At 36.6% G+C, this 12,400-nt stretch overlaps 1 protein-coding gene across 1 annotated transcript in view; it reads left to right on the top strand.

Moving 5' to 3' along the window:
* Positions 1-12,400, top strand: part of slc35f4 (solute carrier family 35 member F4) — a 43,042-nt gene that overhangs the window by 14,602 nt on the left and 16,040 nt on the right. The window lies entirely within an intron of this gene.

Raw genomic sequence — 12,400 nt, 5'->3', positions numbered from 1 at the left:
ATGCCATCAATGAAATTTCTTGCCGACACCAGCAGCACTCATGCAGCCCCACAAAAGGACACTGATACCACCATGTTTCACTGTAGGCACCATGCATTTTTCTTTTTATTCCTCACCTTTGCGACGCTATACAGTTTTGAAGCCTTCAGTTCCAAAAACATTTATCTTGGTCTCATCACTCCAGAGTATAGAGTCCTAGTAGTTTTCATCTTTGTCAGCATGGGCCCTGGCAAACTCTAGGCAGGCTTTTTTGTGCCTGGGCTTTAGGAGAGGCTTCTTTCATGGACGGCACCCATGCATGCCATTCCTCTGCAGTGTTCGCCATATTGTGTCACGGGAAATAGTCACCCCAGTTTGGCTTTCTACTGCTTTAGATAACTGTAGTGAATTTGCATGCCGATTTTCTTCAACCCTTCTCATCAGAAGACGCTCCTGTCAAGTTGTTAATTTCCGTGGACGACCTGGACGTCTCTGTGAGATAGTTGCAGTTCCATCTTTTTAAAAAAATGTTACAACTTTTGCTACAGTATTTTAACTGATAAGTAAAACTTTGCTGATCTTCTTGTAGCCTTCCCCTTTCTGGTGCTAAGAAATTATTTTCTTTCTCAGGTCTTGTGACATTTCTCTTCCATGTGGTGCCATTGCTGACAGCATGAAATGGGAAGGGGTTTTAACACCCTTTTATAGTCAACCGTTTGCTGGACACCTGTGTAATGAATAATTAGACTCACCTGTGGTTCAATTCTTGTTAAATTACACATTTGTAGTCTAAAATTTAGCATTGTTCCAGAGACTTTCAGTGGGGTGTACTCATTTTTGCATCACTGTACCTGTGGTTACTCTAATAGGACATCTGTGTGAACTGAAAAGGAATTTACTTAATACATCCACTAAAAACCACCTTGGGAGCAGTTATTACAAAAATAAGAAAAGTGAAGTTAGACCCACTAAAAAGTCTAGCATCATTTGTTTGCAGATGAAATGATGCAGATACAGAATGCAATGAAATCCACATATGTTAATTGTGGCTTAAATGTCCAAATACTCCTGGGGGCCACTGTTTTTTTTTACGATCAAGTAAAATTTTTTAAGTGCAATTTCTTAATTTTTCATAGTGCCAGATCTTTTTGTCACTAATGGAACCATCTGTTTCAAACTGTTTTCAAATGTGTAATCGATTTCCAAGTCAGATTGTAACAGTAGGTTAAGTGTTTGGAAACAGAACAATCACTTGAATTAACAGTAGTTGTGTGGGTGATTATTCACATGTGTGTGTGCTAGAACCGGGTTAAAACCCCTTTTGCCTTCAGAACTGCCTTAATTTTTCATGGCATAGATTCAACAAAGTGCTGGAAACATTCCTCAGAGATTTTGGTCCATATTGACATGATAACATCACACAGTTGCTGCACATTTGTCGGCTGCAGATCTAAATCCATGATGCAAATCTCCATTCCACCACATCCCAAAGATGCTCTATTGGATTGAGATCTGGTGACTGTGGAGGCCATTTGAGTGTAGTCAACTCATTGTCATGTTCAGGAAACCAGTTTGAGATTGATTTGAGCTCTGTGACATGGTGTTTTATTCTCCTGGAAGTAGCCGTCAGAAGATGTGGTCATAAAAGAATGGATATGTTTAGCAACAATACTCAGGCTGTGGCATTTAAATGATGCTCAGTTGGTACTAAGGGGCCAAGAAAATATCCTTCACCCCATTACACCACCATCAGCCTGAGCCCTTGATACAAGAAAGGCTGGATCCGTGCTTTCATGTTGTTTACACCAAATTCTGACCATACCATCTGAATGTCACAGCAGAAATAGAGACTCATCACTCCAGGCAACATTTTTCCAATCTTCTATTGTGCAATCTCTTGGTGAGTCCGTGTGAATTGTTGCCTCGTTTTCCTGTTCTCTGCTGACAGGAGTGGCACCCGGTGTGTCTTCTGTAGCCCATCTGCTTCAAGGTTCGACGTGTTGTGCATTCAGAGATGCTCTTCTGCAGACCTCGGTTGTAACGAGTGGTTATTTGAGTTACTGTTGTCTTTCTATCTGCTCAAACCAGTCAGGCCATTCTCCTCTGACCTCTGACCTCAACAAAGCATTTTCGCCCACAGAACTGCCGCTTACTGGTTATTTTGCTTTTTCCAGACCATTCTCTGTAAACCCTAGAGATGGTTGTGTGTGAAAATCCCAGATCAGCAGTTTCTGAAATACTCAGACCAGCCCATCTGGAACCAACAACCATGCCACATTCAAAGTCTCTTAAATCACCTTTCTCCATTCTGATGCTCAGTTTGAACTTCAGCAGATCGTCTTGACCATGTCTACATGCCTAAATGCATTAAGTGTCTGCCATGTGATTGGCTGATTAGATAATTGCGTTAATGAGCAGTTGAACAGGTGTACCTAATAATAAAGTGGCCAGTGAGTGTATTATGTGTTTTAATGGATTTGCAAAAATGAAGGAAACTTTTTGTAACATTAGGATTAGAAGTAGAGGATAGAAAATCAAACTTGTGTGTTCGAGTAGGAAATAAGATCGCTACTCAAACACAATGGCAGCAAAGCACATTTCCTGGAACCGTACAACCTGAGCTACTGTTTGGTGATGCCCTGAGCTCAGTTGAGAAATATGACTCTTCTTCAAAACTTGCTGCACATCTGCCAGTATAATGAGTGCTGACTAAGCAAACAAGCTTCATTGTAGTTCAGGAATATGCCACAGATCTCAATGCAGTACTAGAGGCAGTGCATCCTGTGTGTGGTGTTAAATAAAGCCAAGAATAATGAATGAATGAGAGGCAGAAAGCTTTTTTGTGTGTGTGTGTGTGTGTGTGTGTGTGTGTGTGTGTGTGTGTGTGTGTGTGTGTGTGTGTGTGTGTGTGTGTGTGTGTGTGTGTGTGTGTGTGTGTGTGTGTGTGTGTGTGTGTATGTATACAGTATGTAAGGTTGTGAGAAATGGGAAGAAACAGATGTAGGTGTATGTGGGTGTAACACTAATCGAGTGAATAGCTTGGGCCACTAGAACAAGCATCATTGAGACATATTAAATGCAAGGCCATGAAAACCGCAGATGGGGGCAGCGTTTAATGGACTCCAACCAGGCAGGCCTGCTAAAGGTCTACTCGATACTAAAATCGGTCTGTGATTTGAAGACTCCCTTTAGTATGATAAAATCTCAGCACAGCACAGCTCACAGAATAAAACAACTTTATGGGATAACAAAAAAAAAAATTGTTATCATTTACTCACTGTTATGATGTTTCAAACCTTTGTTGAATGTTTAAGCTGCTCTTTTTCATAAAGCAAGAGAATATGGTGACCACAAAGCCAGCACGAATGTTTGACATTAAAGTTCGGTCAGTTTTTAGCATATGATGCATATTCACTCTATGACAGTAGGTGGTGCTTCTGGACAACCCAGAAATACCACAGTTACTCCGGTACACAAAGCATTACGCAACTTTCAGTTTCTGATACTTTCACTGAGAATAAAGGGATTCAAACAATATTTACATGTTTGAATATACTTATACAATGCTTATTGGTTGGCCATCATTTTTTGAAGTGGAAAAGAGATTAGCGCACCTCTCTACAAAAAATCCATCACATTGATGCATGCGAATTTTCACGTCTGTATGAGAAGACGCATTAAAAGACATTTATTCAAATTAAAATGTTTATCACATTTTCTCACCTAAAATGTATCTTAGTGTGAACAGGCTAACTAAGACTTTGCTAGTTTTATTTTAATTTCAGTGAGCAAAATCATTTTTATTTAGCTTTCAATTTAGTTCCCATTAACCCAGGTCACTGCTTTTTCTGAATGTAAAAGAGCAGCTCTGAGATTCTGCAATATTTTTCCTTTTGTATTCCACAGAAAAAAAAAAAGTTGGAGTGGATACACAGCAAAAAATGCTTTTCTTACTTAGATTTTTTTATCCTGTTTCCAGTCCAAGTATCTAAAAATTCTTAAAGCAAGAAGCATTTTCTTGTTTTCAGAAAAAAAGAAAAGAAAAAAAAAAAGAGTTTTTTAACCAAAATAATCTTGTTTTTTTTTTGTTTGAAATAAGATTAGATTTTGCTTGTTTCAAGGAAAAACTCACTTATTTTGACTTATTTTTTCTGAAAACAAGACAATAATTTTTACTTAACTAGAAAATGCTTCTTGATTTAAGAATTTTTACATATTTGTACTAGAAACAAGTCAAAAACTCCTGTTTAAACAACAGTACAGGTTCCAGACTCCCACTTTCTGTCACTTCTAGTGATTGATAGGAAAGTTTGGATCATTCCTTCTAGGAACGCACAGAATTTTCAGAAACAAGACTTTTTATGGAGTCCCCCAAGGCTCTGTACTCGATTTTATTAGCATAACGCTACAGAGACTCAGACAGCAAGACAAGACCTCTGCTAAACTGAGCAGTGAAGGGCCTTCAAGTGGACCACAAGTGCTGATGAAAAAAGAAAAGAGCGTGATTGGCAAAGGAGAGAAGAAGAAAAAAGTGTCTTTTTTACTCTACGAAATCACTCATCTTCATCATACTGCCTTTACCAAGCCGCTGGATGCTGCAAAGATAGAACTGACTTGAAAAAAGGCAGATTGTTAAAGCAGAAAGAAAAAAGGGTTGAAAGAGAAAAAGGGGAAAGGGGCCAATGCAGCATAATTAGCCCGAGCTGCTTGGTTACCTTCCAAACACAGCAAAGGATACTCTGAGCAGGAGAAGAGGCGGGGACAGAGAGAGAGAAACAGAGAGAGAGAGAGAGAGATATGAAGGGGATGATTGCATTCCACACACACTTGAAGCTCAGTCTCCCTAGGAGACGCAGGATAGCAGCATGACACTGCAACATCTACACTAGAGCAAAACTGTGCAATTTTATGTGCCACACTGAGAGTGTGTGAGAGCCAGAGAGAAAGAGAAGTTTGCCAGTTAGCAGAGAGAGAAAAGTAACAGCAGGAGAACAGCAAAGTAAAAGATATCAAGAGGAACAAGAAAGAGACTGTGGGAGTGACAGGAGAGATGCGCGTGGGGATGAAGTGGGTTTGTCGGAGGAGTTGAGCCGTGCCGCTCACACACACACATACGCACACACACTTCCAAAAGCTCAGGAAGGAGGAGAGAATGAAGAAACACTCGGCCCGAGTGGCCCCTCTCAGCTCTTATAGCACCCAGGTGCTCACCTGCCCCATCTCTGAAGGTAAAACGCAATGCTTGTGTGTTTATCGATTACAAAATTGTCCCCAGAATTGAGAAAACCTTCCTTTGGAGATCTTCAGGGACATTCTTAAAGTTGTTCAAAAATGTTTTTTAAAGTTTTCTTTTAGTACTACTGTTAGAGCTTAAGTAATGGTTTGTCTAGTAATTATAATTACTTATCATGAAGTCTATCTCATTTAGATAACTGTGTTTTTGAGTAAAGAAAGAATGTGTACTTAAGAAAGGGAAAAAAGAGACATACTGTATAATTGTAAGTTAGCATGGTGTGAAATGTGTCGAGCGTGTGTGTTCATTTTCAGAGGTTTGTGTGTTTGCAACCAAGCAGAAAATGAGCCGTAATCTCACCTCAGCAGTTTATATCACATTTTCAGTATTAAATGACCGTTTATTTAATGATGTACTGTTTGTTTATTTAAGTATAATACAGGTTTCATGGTGCTGTGGTATTAACACTTTACATAAAATCTCATTTGTTAAGATTAGTTAATGTATTAACCAACTTTAACAGTGAGGAATAAATATATTTTTTAACAACATTTCATAATCTTTGTCAATGAAAAAAAAAATATTCCTGCATTTAGTTTTACTTCTTCATAAATACTTTTAGGTTATAGGTACAAACAGGAGGCACATGAGCAGCAGTGTTTGTTTTCATTGTTAATCTACATTTATGCTGTACAGAATTTATTGTGGTTCATTGAAAATGTGTTTGTGCTTTAGATTGTGTGAATCATACTGTTTTTTTGGCTGTGCTTGTGTTTGGTTAAGCATTAAATAAAACAGTCCAGTCCTCAGGGATACTGTTCTAAAGATGTGGTTTTACCACACAATTAAGTCCATTAGGATGTCTGATTACTTTTCGTTGTGTTTTGGTGTTGACTGTGGTTGTAGCAGCATATAGCAGTTGCATTATGGGATTGTGATGTTCCTGGTTATGCTGTTATGCAAATCTGAAGTTGTAGCTCAATTTACTATAACTGGCATAAATGCATGTATTGGACTCAGACAAGCTAATTGCTTTTTTTTTTAATTATTATTTTATTTATAGGTATTTATTATTTTAATAAATACCTATAAATGACTAATCCTTCTACAACTAGAGGTTCAGATTTATATTAAAATAGAATGCCATGACACAAGTCATGACATGGTTAATGAGCGTTAGGGCTGCACAACGATTAATCGTGATTAATCGTTTGCAAAATAAAAGTCTGTGTTACGTAATATATGTGTGTGTTCTGTGTATATTAATTATGTATATATAAATACATGCACATACATGTATATATTTAAGAAAAAGAATATATATATATAAAATATTTAAATTTATACATGTATGTGCATGTATTTATATATACATAATTATTATACACAGAACACACACATACATTATGTAAACACAGACTTTTATTTTGCAAACGATAAATCGCGATTAATCGTTGTGCAGCCTTAATGAACGTATTTTTAAAAAAATATTAAATCATCATGTCGCTTTAAACCCAAGTCTTTTCTGAGGCTTTCAAGCATGAAAATGATGCAAAAACACCATTCAGCGACTATTAATGTGGTAGTTTTTTTTGTTTTTTTTGGATTGACATGAGGGTGAAAAAATTGTGACAGAATTTTGGGGTGTTAACTATTCTTTTAAAAGTACAATTTAATAAGGTCATATGAATTAATAAAGTAATAATTCTTAAAAAAAAAAAAAAAAACCTATATTAGTTTTAGAGTCATATATCATGTCAACAGCCAAACTGCTCATCATAAGTCAGTGTACCAATCCCTCCCCCAAATGCCTTGTTATAAAATTAGGCTTTAGAATCTGTAAAATAGCTGCAAAATAACAATAGTATTTCGTGCAGCGCTGTGGAAATATGTTGGGGCGGTAAACCAGAGATTTACCATTGATGTGACATTTCTGTGCCTCCACATCTTGGACCTGCGGTTCCCTGGTATTGTTGGTTTCTGCAGGTTGTTAAGCTATTCAGCCAAGCTATCCACAGGATATAAAAAGTCTGTCAGTGTGGGTGCACACAGTGGGAGCCCTTTTTTCAGACCAAAATATGTCTAAAAATTTGTCAGGTACATTTTTTTTTTCTCTTTAAAAATGACATCATGTGAGTTGAGTTGTTGTTTAGCTTCAACTATGTCAGAAAACATCTGGAATCGCTCAACATCAGATGGGACAAAGGTGCTCATATCTGAAGTACATCTTGGTTAGTTCACCCAAAACTGAAAACACTGTCATTAATTACTCACCCTCATGTCACCCGTAAGGTGGCCGGCTCCTGCGTCAGCATCACACACATGCGTCGTCCTGCTCACGTGAACAGCCTCGACCAATACCGAGCCGGCGTTCGGATGTACAACCTGGAAACGCTGAATGTAAACAGAGTATGAGAATGACGGGAGAGAAGATATTGTTAAATAAAGTCATTATTTTTGTTTTGTTTCTGAGTATTCTCGTCGCTTGAACCACTGTAGTCATGTCGACTATTTTCATAACGTTTCGAATATGTCCAGCCTTTATAGAGTTAGAACACAAATTTTTAAAAGTTAAAAATCTTTGTATTTATTGTTCTTTATATCATCTTTATATGTTTTATTCTAAAACTTTTATATTAAATAATCTTAAACAATTATCTAAATCTAAAAATTTTTCAAGTTTTTATTTTCATTTTTGCAAATTTCATAAAATGTTATTCAAAGAATGTCATTACATTTTTATATTTGATATTTTTATATAGCTTGTAGTTAAGCTGAACTAACCTTGCCTTGTCATTAAAGGTCAAATTCTTTGATATTTTAAGAGACTTTTAGAGCAATCATGAGGGTCTCTGTGATGTAATTTCCTGTTTTGTTCTTCTTTTTTTTTCCCCCTCTGCATGTTGTGCCATATGACCGTGATTTGGTGGACAAATGTTGGTATATTCAAGTCGTATGAATGAATGACATTTTTTATTTATTTTTGAACATATAGGGCGCTATTTTAACAACCTAAGCGCATAATCTGAAGCACTTGTCCGAATCCTCTTTTGCTAGTTTAACTACCAGGCGCATGGGTATATTGGGTATATTTTTGGGCGTAACATGCAATAAACCAATCAAAGTATCATCTCCCATTCCCTTTAAAAACCAGGTGCACTTGCACCATGGTGGATTGCTATTTACATGGCGGAATTCCTGAACATTCCCCAGAGAGAAATCCTTTTATTTTTAATATTTTTCATGTTTGTGTGCTGCTGCGCATCTCTATGTGTCTAACAAGCAGAGTGTCCACGTGTTGTGTACCTCCCTATAGGCGCATATTACTAACGTGCCCTTTAAATAACAAAAAATAAATAAAAATACTGCGCCACTGACTTTAGACCAGGTTTTTGTTGGTCAATTTTCATTTGACTCAAAATAGCAACACACCAACAATGCACCTGAACAGATGGGCATGAGTGCTATTTAAATAACGTGACGCTGGATGTGAAAATGATAACTGCGTGGGGCTGAAACTAGCAAAAAACACTTGCGTCGTGTCTGGCGTTGCATTGCGCCAGGTGTATGATAGGGTCCAATATGTCAATGACTTAAACACATTAATGTAATACTTACAAAAGGTCCGTTATAAAGGCTTTTCCCCCATATTTCAATCAGGGTGAGATCCATGGCTTTATAACAAGATCACAACAACAAAGTGGCTTTGTGTGTGTGTGGACGTGCTTGCTGACCCAGCACATTGCAAGTTAGTGACCATGGGCCAGCGCATGTCATCTTTTATTCCTGGTCTGGTGTAAATTGATCACTCTGAGTCTACAGCGGATCTTGGCTTTGTGATACTAGCATTCTTCCCCTCTGTTCAATCGCACATCACCACCCATTCACCACTGCTTTATGTTTCTTTCTATAAAACGTTTTAGTTGGATGTTCATCTAACATTTTTTAAATGTTACTAATTGTTTCATAATATTAAAAAAATATTTAAAAGTAAATGTTTGCAAAATGGTAAAATGAAATCTGTCTGTCTGCTCACCGACAAATAACCTTCAGCATACTGATGTGTAATGTTGTCAGTATGGCTTCTATGAAGGAGGTCATGACTGATGACAGACAGGATGTATTCTGATTGGCTGATGTTTTTGCGGGCACCCTGTAGTGTCGAGTTTCTATGTATATCCCACTATATCTGAATGGTCTCTGTGCTTCTCCATGACCCTGTGAAGCTATTTTTGACAGAGGCTTTGACTGTGCGATGTAGGCAGATTTTAAACGCTGTCCAGCATTAGTGCTTCACCTGCAGGTAACTGACACTGACAGCCACTGATCAATACATCCGCGAGTACCACAGAGAAACATCAGGGGCAGCTGCACAAGGAAGTGTTGGTGAATTTCTCATGAATAAAACACGTCAACAAAGCACATAATTAGCATTTCCTAACCCTGTCTAAAAATAGTCTGTAATACTGTGTTCCAATATTTGACCAAATAAATGACAGGAACAGAACATTTTCGTTATACCGCAGGTACAGAACAGAAAGAAGAAGGAAGGTACAACAAACTTAAAGTATAATGCATTTCCTCCAGTAAATACCAGTGTTTGCGAAGCAATAAGGAGTAGTTTTCACATTTTAGGCAAAACATAGTTAGAAACAAAGTAAAATCAAACATGGATCGAGGGAGAGATAGAAACGTCCAATCACAATTCAGTATTAGAGAGACAATTTCAAATTCAGAGTCAATGTCTAATGTGAGATTTTCAGACTCTCAAAGTGTGCAATTACAGTTTTTCTTTTCTTTTAAAAAGTTTTACACCTAAAGAAATGTTTACAGCTTTTTTACAATCCCATTTCTCAATACTTAGGTCACTTTTTCAAGACTCTTCACACAGTGAGCACAACAGCAGTCTATGTGAGCTAAACTGTGGATCATTTATCATTACTTTGGAAAAATGTATTTAATGACATCGGTCAAATTAAATGAATTATTTTCTCACTCAGACACAAACATCACCAAAACTCTATGTACCTACAGGCCAATTTTGCACATGTTTGCATAATCTTTTCACAACTGTTTAAACCTAACATAATACAAAAATGGATATGCCAGCAATTTGCTGCATTTCTGCAGGGATACCATATAAAAATATATTCCAAATCTAAAAAATTAAATACTGTCGAAACAATTAGATGTCCTGAACACCTACACAGGAGTCTTTCAGTTTTCATTACCATCTACACAAAAGGGGAAAACTTGTAATCCATGTAAACATGGATCATATGCTGTAGTGAATTATAAGCAGTAGAGCGTGTTATTCTTGTTTTGTAAAGAAACTTTACAAAAGAAAACATTGTATAATGTTAGCTGTTGTTAGTGTTTTTACCCATTGTTTTATGAGTGACAGCCTTTTCTAGTGTTATGGAAGAATGACATGAGACATGTATGAAATGTTTTGGTAGTTTTAGTGCATTTTGAATGTGACATTTACTGCTGTGCCAAGTTGAAAGTTGGTTAAAGTTTTGAAAAAATGACCTACTGTAAGTTTTGAGAAATGTGTCCTAGTGATTGTAAAAAACTGTAATATCGGGTTAGGGTTGCAAAGGGGCAGATAGTTTCCGGTAAATTTCAGAAAACTTTCCGCGGGAACTTAACCTGGGGATTTTTGGAAATATTCCAATTTGGAAACTTAACAGGAATCTACAGGAATTTATGGGAATTTACAGGAATTTATGAGAATTTATTGGAATTAATTGGAAATTTAGGGAAATTTATATAAGTGTATAATATTAATATAAAATGTATTATAAACAAACATAAATATAAACATTTTGTTTGGTCATAACATTAATTTCTTTTTCGCATTCAATTTATTCTAATTGAGTAAATATGCAAAATAAATATTTTTGTTTTTAAAAAAGATTCCTATTTTAAATAAATGCTGTTGATTAAATTTTTATTCATCACAGAATCCTGAAAAAAAGTATCACAGGTTATAAAAATATTAAGCTGCACAACTGTTTCCAACATTGATAATTTTAATCAAATGTGCATGTGGATGCAGGGGGTGTGGCCTCAATAGCCCTGCAGTAAGTAGTGTGCTGTGTGAATGTCAGGGTAAAAATTCAACTGAAATTGCATTAAATCTGGTTATTTTAACCAAAATTATGCTGCAAGATGTTTTTTTTTCAACTACATTTAAGTACCCTGTTATAGGCTTTAATTCCCATAATTAGGTTAATTCCCATATATTCCCGTTAATTCCTATGGAAAGTTTCCAGCTTTGAAAATTCCCGGAATTTTGCAACCCTAGATGATGTAGACTCGCATGAGGACTCACATTAGTACTTCTTTTTATATGTGTAAAGGTGCGGTCACATTAGCTAAATTTTGTGGAAAAGATGGTCCAATGTCTATTGTTAATAATAGTGTAGCGACATGTGAAGCACAGCTTACGCAGAACTCATTTTCAAACCCGTTTGGTCAGTGTGGTGAATCTGCGTGAACAACTTGAACCCATTGCGGAATCTGTGTTGAAATCTATACCATCACACAAAATTACTAGTTGTGTGGATTACTATTAAAATTATTAGATTTCACTCTTAAATTTTCGCCGCAAAGGAAAAGGCATGTTAGCAAAAAACAGAAATCAATTTAAAACCAAGCAGCTTTCTGTTACTTTTTTCGCGCTCGCGCAAAACTCCCGATCATGCGGATTCGTATTGAAATGACTAGATATCACCCATGAAGTTTCTCTGAGCAATGGTATCGTAAATGTGACTGCACATTAAGAGGTGTTGAGTGGTATAGTTTTTGTATAGTGTGCAAAGGGACCCGGGTTAAGATCCCACCTAGCAAAATTACGACTAAACTTGATGGTCCGTCTTTACCATACATTTTCACAATAATGCATTGTAATGTAATGAATTTAGCTAACATGCTGAAATTCACGTGAATGCAAACAGTAAATGACACAGAGTTCTGGTGTATGTAGACACAATTTTTATGATCTTATGTCCCCGAACCCTGATTTACATCATGCTCCAAAGTGTATACTTTCTTTTCACCAGCTAAGTACATACTTGAGACATTTAATTACTTAATACACCTTTCGATTTCTAAAAAGACACATTAATAAAAACAAAAATAACTAGATAATTTAGAAGCGGAAACCAGCTAACAAATTCATAT

This window comes from Chanodichthys erythropterus, chromosome 18, assembly GCF_024489055.1.
Source record: "Chanodichthys erythropterus isolate Z2021 chromosome 18, ASM2448905v1, whole genome shotgun sequence".
Classification (NCBI taxonomy): Eukaryota; Metazoa; Chordata; class Actinopteri; order Cypriniformes; family Xenocyprididae; genus Chanodichthys; species Chanodichthys erythropterus.
Note: the sequence above shows the minus strand (reverse complement) of the source record. Positions and strands in the feature narration are given on the sequence as shown.